We start from the raw sequence: 17,478 nt of genomic DNA on the forward strand, positions 1-17,478 counted from the left end.
TTCTTACCGCTCTCTGAAAATTCTCAAGCACTGTTCCTGCTGTGCCAGACCTCTTTTCAGACCAGTGTCTTATACCAATCCCTCAATAACATGGGTAGTGCTTTTGGACTTCCTGCATGCCACTCTTCCCATGAGACTGGGGCCCCCTTGTGAATGCACAAATTGCCTGGAACTCTAATACAGCTTGAAACTTCCTGCTTCCACACTCTCCTCCACCTCACTAGACCTTGAAAGTGATTCTTGTTTGCTTTTATTGATTTGATCCTCCAGCTTGGACTCTAGCTGAGGACATATAAGCTTCAAATGGCTAGAAGCAGCCAATATATGTGAAGACAGATCCAAATTAGGGATAGTCAGAGATTTAAGATCTCAGCCTGGGACTCCTCCCAAGCCTTCATCCTCCATCCCAGTTGCACTTTGACCTGGGTGTAGTGCTCTTTACACCTGGCTCACAAGTTCTTCCAACAGTTCCTTAGGCCACCCTTCCCATGAAAGACTATTAAACACCTTGTCACTTTGTCACTGGCCCCTGAAGTGGGTGTTTGTGTGACAGCACTTCCTCCTGGCTGCACTCTGCTCAGTGAGATGGAATATCAAGTCTGATTTTACTCAGTACACCTGTTACAGTGGGGACCTTGTAGTGAATCATGAAATCTGGGCTGAGGAGTCCTAGATGAAGCTACTTGATGCTAGAGGGGTTACCCAGAAGATTGGGCTGCCTTGGATCCAGCATGGCTGCCCTAGGGGCTGATAGGACTAAGATCTTCTCACACATAGAGCTCAGTTCTGCCCAACGTGCATCACAGGGTCCACAAGTTGGGTTTAACGGTAAGAAAAAGGAAGAAAGAAAAGTCAACTCTGGGACCCTGGTGGCATCTCCTCATATGAGGTTTAAGCGGTTGTGCTGAAGGATCAGAAGGTACAAAGGTGAGATGACAATGGTGGATCCCTTTAAGAGCAGACATGGTAGTTTACCCTTATTTCAAACACTTTCTTAAATTTCATTAGATAGAAGTCCATCTACCCAAGCCATACAGCAGCAGACACACACAGGCTCACATACATGCATACACATGTACACCTGCTCTTGTCTGAGCAAAATAACGCCCCATTAGTTAATTTGGCATTTTCTGTGGTTTTATTTGAGCATTGCTTTTTGTTATGAGTGTTTGACCTTGAGGTTCAACCATTTTAACATCAGTCTTATTATTATTCATGAGATGCATACAGAATAAGGAATTCTTACTGAAAATTTTCACTGAGGTCTGATTAGGACAACCAAACCCAGTTGACCACCCCCATAGTTTTGATAGTTTTATATTAGCTCAGAGAACAATGGCTGTTGATACCATGGGGCTTAAAGGGATAGAAATTCTAGTAGTTGGGGTATAGAAAGAAAACCAATTTTCTCATCTTGGTGAACATAATCAACAATGTATTACTTTAAAACCAAGAGTGAAAGGGGTATAGCTATAGAACCGTTTCTACCACCAGATGGTGTTTGTCTGCTTCTGTGTACTAATTGCTATCAATAATTAAACACAGGTCTCTGATTCATATGCACAGAGGCAGTGATTCTTAAATTAAACATTTTAGAATCATTAGAGTACATTTTATAGGTTTAGCTAAACACAGCACTCTGGCTGATGATGATTAAACATACTGATATTAAATTACATATTGATTCATAAATATCAATGCACGTAGAGAAGCAATGAGAATAATGCTTGTAACTAGAAGGAACATTTTAATTTTAAATGATAATGGTGACAGTTTTTAATGGAACATCATGCAGACAGTTTTTAATGGAACATCAACTTGGGTTCTTCCAGTTGACTTTCATCATGTAGGAAATAGATTTTATTTTTCCTTTTGTAATATTAAATATTAATTATAGACTATATCTACTTTTCTGAAGTACATAGCCAGCAGAAGTAGATTCAAGTATCTTAAAAATGAAGAGAAGAAATAATTTGTGTTTTTTCAGCATTTTCTTAGAACTTTAAATAGAATAACATAAACTTGTTTTTACTTCCTTGAATGTTTATCAATAAAAGAGACAGATGTATTGAATTTATCAAACACAGAAACTGAAAAAATTATTTTGAAAGGAGATAACATGGGTTGGTTAAAAAAGAAAAAGAATGTGGTTCAAACTGGATGCTATGCTCTGTGACCTTTTACCCAAACTCTTTATGATCCTGAGTGTGTTTGTCTTAACTAAGATTTTATTTTATTTTATTTTATTTTGTTTTATTCTATTCTATTTTTTAAAAATTTATTTATTTTAGAGAGAGAGAGAGCATGAGTGGGGGGGGCAGGGAGAGAGAATCTTGAGCAGACTTCCTGCTGACTGTGGAGCCCCAGATGGGGCTCAATCCCACAACCTGGAGATAACCACCTGAGCCAAAACCAAGAGTCGGTCACTCAACCAACTCAGCCATCCAGGCACCTCTGTCCTCACCAAGATTTTAAAAAAGATCTCTCAAGTCTCTTATAGCTCTAAAATTGTATGTTTCTATTATCTTAGTAAAATCCACAGCTATTTGAGAGGAAGCTGCATTAATCCAAATGGAAACTGAAGTTGCTCATAGAAGCCAGAAGTTGCACTTGATGATTCACTCATTTCCAGTCATTTCTCCTGCAGATCCATTGACTAATGCAGATACTTTACACATCCTGCATCATCATCCTCAATCAAAGCCATCAGATGGTGCCACATGTCTAAAGAACTATCTCTCAATTATGAGTCATGTGTTCAACTCACTTGAGCAGACAATAAATAATAAAAACATTTATATTAGTAGTGGAAGGACACTGTTCTTTACAAAAATGGATAAATGAAGCAATATTCTTACTGCTAAATTGTTAACTGCTTTGAAAACTATTGTGTCCCAGCGTTACTCAGGTGATTAGAAATCTGTGGGAAATTATAGTGTATGAGGTACATAAAGAAGAGATAATCCTTTCTTAGAACCTCAGACGCTTTTATAGAGTTTTTGTCTTCAGGGGGTTCCAAACACTTTGCAGTAAGTTTTAAATGTCACAGTTAGTTTATTTTCCCTTCTTCTCCATCACTTTGGTTTGCTACCGGAGTGCCTGTGCCAGGTTGGAGAGGAGACCAGCAGTACAGCAACGAGGCACATTGTCTCAACAAGGCGAAAAGATGAACAAAAATGTATGCAGTGTAAACAAGGTCCAATTTACTCAATTTTATCGGGTTTTTTTTAGTATGGTTTCAGGGTCTTATCAGTTCCATCAACATCTGTGGGATTCATTTTCTAGGGGTATATTTATAAGGGTAGGTAGGCTACAAAAGGGAAAACGCCTATACTTTTCATGCTGTGCCTTAATATCCTTATCTGTAAAATAGATCTATTAATATTCTCACAAAAATGTTAAATATATTCAGTAGTGAGGTTTATCAAGAAATGGAACTATATCAACTTCATGTTGTAGCCCACCCTAACCATTGTACTTTAATCCCCTTTCTGCTTTATTTAGAGGTAAACATTATGCCCACTGTCCTCTGTAGTCTTTTCAAACTCTTCCTACCCAAGAGTTGTAATGACAATGCTTGGGTTTTGTTTTTTGGAAATTTTCACTAATGTTCATGAAATAATGTTAGTGATGTTGTTATTTTAGGTTGATACAGTCATCACAAATAAGCATGTTAGGTTTGAACATAAATGTAGGGTCATTTTAGATTACTTGCCCAGGGTTTTGAAGTAGCCAAGACAATGGCCGTGTAAAATTTTTAATATAATGATAGGTATTTTATGAGTTATAAAAAGACACATTGCCTAATAAAACAAAAACAAAAATAACAAGAATGGGCAAGAAACACAGTAGGTGTTACAGAAGAGGTCAAGTATGGTGTGGAAGTGCCATCTATGCCAAGTTTGGTGATGTAGAAAAATAAGAGAACATACTTGTATTTTTCTAACACTGTGCTTCGGAGTGAAACCCCAATAAATACTGACACAAAGTAGACTAAAGCAAACATCATAACATCACAAGGAACCATAAAAATGATACAGAGATTAGATGATTGTAACTAAAGCTACAGAGACCTGAGAAGAGAAAATGCAGCTTGTGGAACATGCACAGATACAAAGAACCACATTATACATGTAAGCTGCTGCCCAGGCAGATAAGGAAACATTATTTATTATCAGTTATCTGTTCTCAGGTTTTAGTTTTGACTCCGGAGTTATTGAAGATATTGCAAAAGCAACAAAGGAAAATTACTTTTATCCTTGCCTCCTTGAATAAACCCTTGTTTTCAAGATTCATCTGAGTTTTTCCTAGCTGCTCAATGACTTCAAAATGTCATGACATAGAGAAAACTCTATGTCCTCTCCTCTGGTCACAGAGAAAAGTCAACTGAAAGAGAGATTTGGGGAATTATCAAGACAGGGACAATCCTTACAGCAAAGACTCACCAATGTGATGTTGTATGTAGTGTCCCCCACCATAGTACTCAAAAGGTTTTCCAGCTTTTCCTTACAAGGTTCATGTTGCTTATTTTACATGGTTCTGCAAATACAGTAGCTATTAAATTATAAATAGTGCCTAAGGGGAATAACTACAGAAGGCCATTATGACTCAATACTAAATTGAATCTAATCAATCAGATAAGTCCTAGCAAGGTTGGGGAAAGCCCAGAAGGATTAAAATAAAGGTGAGAAAAGTGAAGGGGAAGCCAAGTTGGGTTGTAGGTAAATTCTTTTCCTAGTATGGGTGCTATGTGGTAAATTCTGAGAGTTTCAGATGCTTGAAAGATGAAGAGGAAAGAGGAAAGGTCAAAAGTGAATAGGAAAATGCTAAAGATGAATTTTTCTTTCTTCATTTTCATACCAAGGACCACCTTTAAGTAATCACTGTCTTAATCTGATTATCTGGCAGAGGGATGTTGCCACAAAAACAGGTCTCAGAGTTAGAAATACCCTTAATACCTTTTAACTCTCTATCATTCATTTTTTGAGGATAGCAGCAAAAGGGAAACCTTAGAAAAAGTTTAGTAGAAGATGGTATTAAGTATTAAAAGATCAAAATACAAAACCAGAATGAGAAGCTTACAGAACTGGATTCCTTCTGGTAGCTCTTTTGTTAGACTGTGGTAATAAAATCTGTTTATCCAATAGAATATCAGTTCCTCAAAGGCAAGAACCATCATTATGCTTCTCATCTATTATCCCACACTTCCTAAAACATATCTTTGTCTCTGTGGATGCTGAATAGATGTATGTTGTTCTCTTTGTTAACTCCATAAATGGAGCTGAGAGGAGTCTAACAAAGGCTTACAATTCTAGAAGTAAGCATGGGTTGTAAATTCATACAGCATGAAGTTTGGTGAAGACAACCCAAATTTAAGACCACCCCAAGTGCTGCTAGTAATAACCTGAAGACTAGCTGGTATAGGTTGATAATCTCTGGGTAGGAAAGGCATAATTCATGAATGACTGAGTTTGGGGAATAGACTAAAATAAAATTCACTTACTCTTACGAAGGAGTTGGAGTCATTTAAAGTTACTTTAGACAGACACTTTTTACCCCTTGAAAGCATACAATATTTTCAAATAATTCACTGGGTTAGAATGAATAAATGCTCATGTCCATTTATTTAACACTTATTGCATATTACTGTGACTCTTTGATGATGTTATAAACACCTTATCTTCCTCACTGGAATATATACTTCTTTAGTATAAACTCAGCTTGATTCGTCCTTTTAGCTACAGTTCTTACAGGGGCCCATAGGTAGACACATACTCAATAAATGTTTATTGAATGGACAACTCAAAAAAGTAAAAGTCTCTTAATTTGGTGGTTCAGCTGTACCACAGACTCTTCCCAAGCCATTCCCAATACTTTAACCATTTCTGTCCTGTATGAACACTACTAAAAACTAATTTCTATATGCAATAAGCCTGTTTAAACCCTTCCATTTCAGGGAAACATTTGTTGATACAGATATTTATATACATATACATACACACACACATATATATATACATACATACATATATATACATATATATATAAAATACAATTATTTGTACACGTTTCCTTTGCTGTATCATGGTTAAACCAGACGACTGATGACAATTTACATTTGGGACTAATATTCCAAAATGGACTTTGTCCTACCTAACAACAAAAAAATCCAAAACTGGTGTTTGACATTGGTATATGTACCTCCTATTAATTTTTTCCCCAACGTTGCCATGTAAAACATCATTGAAATTTTTTATTATTATGTTCAGTTAGCCACTGTATAGTACATCATTAGTTTCTGACGTAGTGTTCAATGATTGATTAGTTGTGTATAACATCCAGTGCTCATCATAACTAGAGAAATGTAAATTAAAACCAAGATGCAAGATCTCTACATACCTTGCACACCTAATAGAAAAACTAAAATTTGGGGCACCTGGGTGGCTCAGATGGTTAAGCATCTGCCTTCGGCTCAGGTCATGATCCCGGGGTCCTGGGATCGAGCCCCGCATCGGGCTCCCTGCTCCACGGGAAGCCTGCTTCTCCCTCTCCCACTCTCCCTGCTTGTGTTCCCTCTCTTGCTGTGTCTCTCTCAAATAAATAAAATCTTTAAAAAAAAAAAAAAGAAAAAGAAAAACTAAAATTTAAAAATGCTAATACTAGCAACTGTTGGTAAGGATGCAGAGCAACTGGAACACATGTGTTACTGATAGAAATGCAAAAATCGAACATTTAACTTTGGAAAATGGTTTGGCAGCTTCCTATCAAATGAAACAAACTTACCACAGGACCCGCCTATCCAACTCCTTGGTATTTACTCTAGAGAAATAAAAAATATTTACCAAAATCCTAAACATGACTGTTTCTAGCAGTGTTCTTTATGTTCGGGATTTTGGAGCTGTTACCTCTGAGGTAGTGGATTGTTTCTTAGCATTGAATAATTGGAAGGACGTTTAAGGTCATGGAATTCTAAACCATCCCATTCCTATCCCTCCAGTCTGATGCTAGATAATGGTTCCAGCTCCCTGAACTTTACCCCGAATTGAATTACATACATAATCAAACTTCTCACATGCTATGGGGTTTCTAGGATTGCCAGGTAAAATGTATGACTTTTATCTTGTTCATTTCTTTTGGTAATGCTGAGACCATGGAAAGGACATTTAAAATGCATATTCATTTTATGTAGAAGTTCAAGAAGTTCACATTTCATATACATTTTCTTTATGCAGAGCTGATTCCTAGTACTTTCAGTTTTCATACCATCTATTTTTATAACATCTGTACCTGGGTAAGGAAATAGCATAGAACTGATACGTTACTCTAACTCCACGGGGGAAGAAGTGAAGATCTTTGTGAGATAGGATCCAGACTGAGTAGGTACTTGGAAAGTGAAAGTTCAGAAGAATACTCAACTTAGGGGGAAAAAAAAGCATAATTGCATAATAAATTATGCACAGTCCATCTTTAATTTATTTTTCTGCCTTTTGTCCAATTACCAGTGATATCTTCTTCCCTTATGTGCATTTACTTTAATATCTACCCTAATGTGTTTGTATACGTCCTTGATAATACATTTACCCTTGTAAAATAGGTAGCAAACTTAAATGTAAAGACATATTGCATATATGTAGAAGAGTACACAAACTATTACTGAACAACTCAATGAAATAAAAAACCCAAAAAACTAAAAATGCAGTAACTACTGTCCAGATCAAGATAGGGAATATTAACCCCACAGAAATCTGTGCTCCATCTCAGTTATTACCTCCTACAGAGATAATCACCAAACAACTTCTATTAACACTGATATGTTTTTCTTAACTTTTTTGAAATTTAAATAAGTGGATCTTATAGTGTTTAATCTTTCTTGTCCGGTTTCTCTCATTCAACATTATATTTATGAGATTCATCTTTGTTGCATACAGCAGCATTTTGTTCTTTTTCATTTCTTAATAGTATTCTAACATACAGATTTATTTATTGAATCTCGTTTCAATTTTTGGCTACTGCAAATAATGGTGCTATGAACATTCTTGTATTTGGATGTAGTCATTTCAGTTTAAAATTTAGCAATGGTTGAAATTGCAGGGCCATAGCTTATGTCTATGTTCTGCTTTATTAGATACTATCAAATAGTTTTTCAAAATGTTTGTACCAATATAAGGCCCAAAAGCAGTGCCTCCACATTCTTACCAACATTTGGTATTGAAAAAAAAAAAAATTGGTATTGTTTCCCCCACCCCTGACCGTTTTAAGCCTTTCTTTCAGTGGGTGTATGGAACTGTCCTGTGGGTGGTTTTAATTTGCATTCTCCAAAGACTACTGTTGCTAAGCTTAAGCTCCTTTCATATGATCATTAGCCATTGGAATATTGTATCTTTCTTAGTGAAGTGTCTATACAATCCTTTTGCCTATTTTAAATTGGAATGTGTCTTTTAAAAATTGATTTTTCTTCACATATTTCTGGATACAGTTCCTGTCAGAAATAAGTATTGCAACTATATTATTCTCTAACTCCTGTTCTATGGTGTGCCTTTTTTACTCTCTTGAGTCATTTGTGATTTGTCTTTTTCTTTCTTCTTTCTTTTCTTGTCATTGTTGTCAGAAATTATCAGTAACATTAATCTTATCAAATAAGTTATCTTAGATTTGTTAGGTTGTTTTCTTACTGCGGTGTTTTTTTTTTAATTGTATTAATTTATTTTTCTGTCATTTTTTCCTTGTCAGCATTCTTTGGGTTGAGTTTCCTATTTATTTTCTAACGTTTTGCAGTAAATAGTTAGATCACTGTTTCCCACATTCTTTTCTATTCTAGTATGTGCACAGAAGTCCATTACTTTCTAAGCACATTTTAAGCTGTATTTCATAGTTTTTATCTCTGCTTTATAATGTTATCATTGTCATTCAGTTCACATTTTTTTTCCTAATTTCTATTGAGATTTCTCCTGTGACCCATGGGCTATTTATACGGGGTTTGCGTAGTTTTTTTTTTTTTTTTTTTTTAAGATTTTATTTATTTGACAGAGAGAGAGATAGCAAGAGCAGGAGCACAAGCGGGGGAGTGAGAGAGGGAGAAGCAGGCTTCCCGCTGAGCAGGGAGCCCAATGTGGGACTCGGTCCCAGGACCCTGGGATCATGACCTGAGCCGAAGGCAGACGCTTAATGACTGAGCCACCCAGGCGCCCCGGGTTTGCTTAGTTTTCAAACAGTAGAGCTTTTTCCAGATAGTTTTTTTTACTGATTTCTTTTTTTTTTTAATTCTTTATTTGAGGAAAAAAGTGAACATGAGCAGAGGGAAGGGGCAGAGATAGAGGGAGAAGCAGGCTCCCTGCTGAGCAGGGAGCCAGATGTGGAACTCGATCCCAGGACCCTGGGATCATGACCTGAGCCGAAGGCAGATGCCCAACCAACTGAGCCACCCAGGCATCCCTCTACTGATTTCTTATTTAATTCCTCTATGGTTAGAGAACAAACTGAATTATTTCTGTCCTTTGAGGTGTTTTGAAACTTGTTTTATGGCCATCTCATGGTCAATTTTGCTAAATGTTTTATATTCACTTGTAAAGAATGCTCTGTATGGCATTTGATAATTAGTTCAGATTTATTAATTCATTTAGATACTGTGTTTCTGTATTGATCTGTGTCTACTTCTATCCAATATGAGAAGGACTTGGAAAAATTTCCTTTGATGGTGTGGATTTCTCTATTTCTCATCTAGTGCTTTCAATTTGAAGCTATATTAATGAGCACATATGAATTTAGAAGTTTATCTTCCTCATAAAATTATAAATTTCTCATTTTAAAATATCCTTTATTATCTTTCCTAATGCCTTTTTGTCTGACTTAAAAATCTACTTATCTAATATATGTATATCAGAAAAATAAATGTTACAGCTTTCTTTTGGCTGGGGTACAGGAGGTATATTTACTATTCTTTTGCCTTGATGCTTTCTGTCTTTTAAAATTTTGTCTCTTGTAAAGTGCCGTAGAGTTGGTGCATTGGGTTTGTATCTTTTCCTCCAGTCTGACAATTCTTTATCCCCTTTTAAATGGTTTATTTAGTTCATTTTAGTTAATGTAATTACAATACCTTTGAGTTACTATCCTCCAAAATATCTTTGAGTTACTGTCCTCAGAAATATCATTTGTATTCTGTTGGACCACTTGTTTCTTTTATCTACCTTTTCTTTTTTCTTTTAGCTTTTACTAGCTTTTTGGCACTTGCTAACTTCTTAGATACACATTTCCCCCTGCTACTTGTTCAGAGTTTTCCTGGATAACAAATTATTCCTTTTACCGTTACCCAGATTTTAAAACAATGGAACTCAATTTACTTCCTCTTACCCTCCGAATTGTTGTTAGCCCTACATTCAATTCTACAATATTTTAGATACCACAGAACATTTTTACTGTTTTAAGTCATTTACATTTAGACATGTATTGACACTTTTCCATGTCCTTTAATTTGCTTGACATTTCTGTTTTGGTCAGTGATCATTTTCTCTCTTTTAGTTAACATTTGCTGTCAGTGAATTATCTCAGTTTCTGCTTTTCTAGAAATTTCTTTCATTCACCTTGAGTTTTGCTGATACAAAATTCTAGATTGACAACTGTTCTCTTTCATCATTTCAGAGTTATTGTCTTCAGACTTGTCATCTCTAATGAGGCATTAGATGAGTCTTATTGCTGCTTTTTGAAGGTAATATATTGTATTTTCTGATTGCTTTCAAATTTTCTCTTTTTCTTTTGTTTTTAGTCATTTAACCATGATGCACTATGTGGTTTTCTTCCTATTACCTTTGCTTGGATTTCTCAGTACTTTTTGAATATATGAATTGATATTTTTCTTTGGGTTGGGAAATTCCATTATTTTTTCTTCAAATATTACTTCTACCTAAGTTGCCAGATTACAATTATGTTATTACCTTTTATCATGTCCCATTTATCTCTGAAGTGGTTTTATGAATTTTCATTACTTTTAGTCCTCTGTGCTTTAGTCTGGATATTATCTATTGACTGTTCTTCTGGTTCATTAATATTCTCTCTTACTTTATTTAGTCATTTGTTCAATATATCCATTCATTTCTTAATTTCAAAAGCTCTATTTTTCAGTTCTAGAATGTTAGTCTGAGTCTTATAAATTCTAGTTCTCTAGTAAATATCTTATCATCTCTTTTATCAAAATATTAATGACCATTATCTCTGTCACTAATCTATGGACCATTTTTTAATTATGCATTTCCTCCTTGGTTCACTTTCTCATTAGATCTGGTATTTTTTATTAAATGATGGACATTGTATATGAAAAGTTATAGCCACTCCATATGATATGATCTTCTTCAGCCTGTGTTCAAAGGTCCTCTGGTAGGCTACCTTTGTGTGGGAATACATCACATTAATCCTTTTAGGAATTAAGCTAAATGGGTTCTAGTTTGGTAGGGCTCATTCTACTGCTGACTTGTCCTCTCTTCTTGATGTTTTTCAGTGCTTCCGACTGAAGCCTGTGGTGATTACTAAGGACCTTTCACATTGATGAATAATAAGGCATAATTTTGGTCTCCTCAGCCTCATGAGTCAACTGAAACCATAATTTTGTTTTCAGCAGTTTTCTGCTTAGCTTTTGAGCCTTTTGCCCGCAAAGTTGAAGAACTGTGCATGTGTCTTGGGTGTAAAATCACTCAGTGCAGGAGCTATCTCTGTACCTCCTTCCTTTCCAGGATCCCAGCCACTTTTCTCCTCACTGTCTAGGCTTTCCCTAACTATAATTATTGCCTCTCCAGTCCTGTGAGATTGCCAAAAAATCTGTTTGTTTTTCTATTTCTTAGCACAGTTTCTTACCGATTTTTAAGAATCAGCCAATTTCCTGAGAGGAAAAGTGACTTGCAGAATATCAGCTCATCTCTCTGCTGTTTCACTTATATTTTGGCCCTTGAAGCTTTAGTTGCTTCATCAATTCATAAATGCTTTAAAACAAACTTTTTAAAACAGATTTTATGTGGATTTTCTCATTATTCCTGGCAGGTCTGCCACAAATGAATCCACTAGAACCTGAAGAAAAGTCTGTGTTTGTTTTTTATTTATGAAAATGTGTAGGGATATTTGTGTGTGTGTTTATTTTGCATAAATGATATTTTTATGTAACTCTGTCTATTCAATATTTTATAAGATACATGTATGTATATATATAGTTTGTATATGTAGGAATATGTGTGTATGTGTGTATATATGTATATATGTGTACATATAGTTAGTATGGTTTGTTGCTTTTAACTCCAGGATATTATCATATAATTTGCTTTCAACACAATTTACATATTCATTCACATTGTGATGGACAATCACATGTTGTCTTCAACTCCCCGCTACCACAAACAGTGTATAATAACACACATATTGCCTCATGGTCCTGTGTGAAAATTTCTTCGTGATGTATATGTGCTAATGAGGGGATGATTGAATGATTGTATATACACATATAATTATTTACTTCTTTAAATGGTGTTCTAATATATCATCTTTGAAAATCACTTTGTATTGATGTGTAAGTCCCTTTTTTTAATGAAATATTATATATTTTAGTATTGTCTCACTTTTAAAAAAAATTCTTAATAATCCTGCATGACATGTTTGAGAAATTTTCCCTGCTTTCCAAGAATTTGTATGCTTTAAAAATTACTTGTTTATGGTTTAAAAGGCACTGTCAGTAAAACTGATCGACCTTAGATAAATGGTCTAAACCTGAAATTATGATGATCTGTAAGTGGCTGAAAGAAATGATTATAATGTCTACTAAAAAGTTATGTTTCTGTTTATTTTTCTTCAGCATTTATTACAGTTTTGCTTTATGTGTTTGATGGTAAGTTATTTGGAACATAAGCCTTAAAAACTGTTGCCTTTTTATTGTCAGTATATACTTTTATCAATATAAGTTGCATATTTTCTTCCTTTTGATGTTTTTTTCTTGACTTTTTAACTTAAATTTAATTTTTTTCATCTCCATATTTTTTAAAGATTTATTTATTTCTTTGAGAGAGTACATGAGCAGGGGGAGGTGGAGAGGGAGAAGGAGAGAAAGAATCCTCAAGCAGACTCCCCACTGAGCATGGAGCTAATGTGGGGCTTGATCCCAAGACCCTGACATCATGACCTGACCCAAAATCAATAGTTGGCCACTTAACCAACTGAACCACCGAGGCGCCCCTCATCTCCATATTTTTAAAAAATCATGATACATTCTATTATTTTAATTTTGTAGTCATTGTCTGTACTTTTCTGTGAACAGTATATTGTTAAATTTTATTTTTTAACTTATTTTGAAACCATTTATCTTGGAGTTTGTAAATCTATGCTTACTTAAATTACAGTTTACTTATTTTGTCTTTTTTATATTGTTGATAATCATTTTAATTTTGTCCTTGCTGCCTGTTGTATTTTATAGCTATTTTATGCTAGAATATATACTATTCAGTGATTTATTAGACATTAATCTTTATTAGTTGTACCAGTGTCTATTTTTATATTTTGAAAATAAATATATATTTCATTAAATTATTAAGTAATATTTGTTAAATCTCGACTATTTCAGTTGAAAATTTTAGTATAATTTTGCTGATCCCACACTTCCCCAAAACATAAAATATTCCTATTTTTATTGTTAATGGAAGGCTAAGAGAGTCTGACTTAAGAATAATAGATTGGAGGAGCTCCTGGGTGGCTCAGTCAGTTGAGCGGCCAGCTCTTGGTTTCAGCTCAGGTCATGATTTCATGGGTCATGGGATAGCGCTCCACATCAGCTCCATGCTTAGAGGAGAGTCTGCTTGAAGATTCTCTCCCTCTGCCCCTCCCCGCATTCACTCTTCTTCTCTCAAATAAAAATAAATAAATCTTAAGAAAAAAGAATAATAGATTGGAAATGGGAGGACAGATGTGTTTTGAGGAGCTAACAAGAAATATCTTCAAGGTAAACTGAAACAGGACAAGCTTCTAAAATGGCTCAAATTATTTTTTTAAAGATTTTCTTTATTTATTTGACAGAGAGAGACACAGCAAGAGAAGGAAAACAAGCAGGGGGAGTGGGAGAGGGAGAAGCAGGCTTCCTGCTGAGCAGGGGGCTCGATCCCAGAACCCTGGCATCATGACCTAAGCTGAAGGTAGAAGCTTAATGACTGAGCCACCTAGGTGCCCCTCCAGGTCAAATTCTTTTTAGAGGACCAAGATCGAAGAATTAGAGAAGTCACTTCAAAGACCACAACTTAAAAACAGGCCTAGAATGTAAAAATAAAATGGGGTCAGGAATCATGAAAAAATTGGTGCAAAGAAGATCATGAACAGATGGGAACCTTGTGGATTATTTGGAGTGAGCATTGATGGAGGCTTTTGATTTATCTTTTTGGGAATTGTTGGTGTATAGCTAATAAGATGTCAAGCTGACTTAAAGGATTTCAGTAGAGCTAATGCTATAAGAATTTAACTCGGAATGAATTCTTGAGGACTGGTAAGTCAGAAACTTTGACTCTTAAAGGAAAGAAAAAATGTGGACAAACAGAAAATGGAAGAATGCAATCTGGCTCTAACAATAATAATGAATCTACAGTTATGAAGAAAGAGGTCAATAAGGACAGACTGAATAGCTATGGTATATTGCTGATCAATCTTTTTCTTTTTTTTTTTAAGTTTTTATATTAATTCCAGTTAGTTAACATACAGTGTTATATTAGTTCCAGGTAGACAATATAGTGATTCAACAATTGCATAGAGCACCTGGTGCTCACTCATGACAACAGGTGCACTCCTTAATCCCCATCACCTATTTAACACATCCCCCCACCCACTTCCCCTCTGGCAATCATCAGTTTGTTTTCTATAGTTAAGAGTTTGTTTCTTGGTTTCTCTCTCTTTCTCTCTTTTTTCCCTTTGCTCATTTGTTTTGTTTCCTAAATTCCATATATGAGTGAAATCATAGATATTTGTCTTTCTCTGGCTGATTTATTTTGCTTACCATTATACTCTCTAGCTCCATCCATGTCATTGCAAATGGCAAGATTTCATTCTCTTCCATGGCTGAATAATATTGCATTGTATGTATATACCACTTCTTCTTTATCCATTCATCAATCCTGGGCTGCTTCCATATCTTGGCTATTTAAATAATGCTGTTATAAACATAAGGGTGCATGTATCCCTTTGAATTAGTGTTTTTGTATTCTTTGGGTAAATACCTAATAGTGTGATTGTTGGATCATGGGGTAGTTCTATTTTTAACTTTTTGAGTAATCTCCATATTATTTTCCACAGTGGCTGCACCAGTTTGCATTTTCACCAACAGTGCAAAAGGATTCCTTTTTCCCCATATCCTTACCAACACCTGCTGTTTCTTGTGGTTTTGATTTTAGACATTCTGAGAGATGTGAGGTGATATGGCATTGTAGTTTTGATTTGCATTTCCCTGATGGTAAATGATGATGAGCAACTTTTCATATGTCTGTTGGCCATCTGTATGTCTTCTCTGCAGAAATGACTGTTCATGTATTCTGCCCATTTTTAATTTGATTATTTGGTTTTGGGGTGTTGCGTTTTATAAGTTTTTATATATTTTGGATACTAACTCTTTGTCAGATATGTCATTTGCAAATATCTCCAATATCTCCTCCTATACTGTAGGTTGCCTTAGTTTTGTGGATTGTTTCTTTCACTGTGCGGAAACTTTTTATTTTGATGTACTCCCAATACTTGATTTTTGCTTTTGTTTCCCTTGCCTCAGAAAACAAGTTGCTATGGCTAATGTTAGAGAAGTTAATGCCCTGTGCTCTCTTCTAGGATTTTTATGGTTTCAGGTCTCACATTTAGGTCTTTAAACCATTCTGGGTTTGTTTTTGCATATGGTGTAAGAAAATGGTACTGCTGACCAATCTTGATAGGAAATACCAGACAAAAGAAATATAAATGTTATTATCATCTATTTTTCCCAGTTCTAGAGGAAAAGCTGTCCACTCCTCCTTTAGGCAGTAAGCTCCATTAAGACAAGGATCATTTTTATCATCTTGACCAATATAATTCCCCTACTTACCAAAAACCTAAGAGTTAGTACATGTTTAATAATTGTGTGTTGAAAGAAAGAAGAAGGAAGATGATAAGTTTTTTTGTGGTTTGGGCTAATGAATTTTTCACTTGTGAGCCATCAAATCCTAATTTAGGTTGTCACAGAGTTAATACTGAATATGTTGAAGAAAAACAAATGTAGAAATGGTTCATAGTGGAAGGATTTTTGTTATACCAATTGGGAAAGCATTTGTCTTGCAGGATTTGGAGTTGGGTGTGCTTGTAATATAAATCTTTTCCTTTAACATCAGAGCCAGCGTTCTTAACAGAATGATTGGAACATTGAAACAGTTATCCATTATCCATTATCAGATACTTCATTCTACTCCACCCACATACCAGTAAAATGCCTTTGTATTACTAATCTGGGTATTACTAAAGATTACTGAAGATCACCGCAACATTCTCAAAACCTTTTGAAATTTTCTTTTGCCTGGCAGAAGATCCTAAACACATCCAACAATACTATTTTTAAGTAAGAGACCAGAGAAAATATAGACTAAACTATATTAATTAATAAACTATATAAGCTTTATCAAACTATATATTAAGTTAAAAAATTTTTTTAATGGATGGAAAAATGATATAATGAATCACTAATAGTCTTAAATTCAACTGGATTTCTTAAAACCAAACAGAACTCAAGTGTTCTGTTCATTGTTTCTCAAAGTATGTATAGATGTTTGTAATCGGAATCCAAAATAAAGTAGGGTTAATACTGAACCATTTCAACAGTTAAAGAATCATTCTGAAGTAAACACTGCCACTTGTACAGAATGATCTGTTTCCCAGGGCGGGAACTTGTTTGAGGCTGTGTGTTTTGGGTGGCAAAAAGGTGGTTACCTAGCAACAACCCCTCCTCCCAAGTCTCTGCCGCTAGAATGGTATTGTTCACGTCAGCGAATTGATTACGTGTTTGCTGACTCGAAAGAGAACAATGTAATAATGTGGTAGGGTATAAATCTCAAACATAAGAAACTTACAGGTTTTTCCTCTGTGTTGGATCATCTTCCCACTCCTCATCTGGTGCTGGTAGAAGCTTGTCTAAAGAGATTGGATAATAAATAATACGCTATTCATCAAACGAAAATGAGGGAAACCTCTGACATTTTAATTAATAACATTTATTTCAGTTTGCTTTTAAAGCAAGCAATGAAACAGTTACTATATTCACAATAGCATTAGCTCTGGGCAAGAGGTAATTTTATCACAATGTGTCCTTAGAAATGAGACAGCCCAGGGTGGGATGGGGTTCTGTAGAAACAGAGTTTAAACATTCTAGACAGGTTTTAGATGACAGCATTTTGCCACCTGAAGGTAAAATTAATGAGATACTAATTTATATAAAACATACAAATAAGGTACTTATATTTACAA

Source organism: Mirounga angustirostris, unplaced genomic scaffold (assembly GCF_029215605.1).
Source record: "Mirounga angustirostris isolate CCGP_5_RB_7025 unplaced genomic scaffold, mMirAng1.0.hap1 SCAF_14, whole genome shotgun sequence".
Taxonomy (NCBI): Eukaryota; Metazoa; Chordata; class Mammalia; order Carnivora; family Phocidae; genus Mirounga; species Mirounga angustirostris.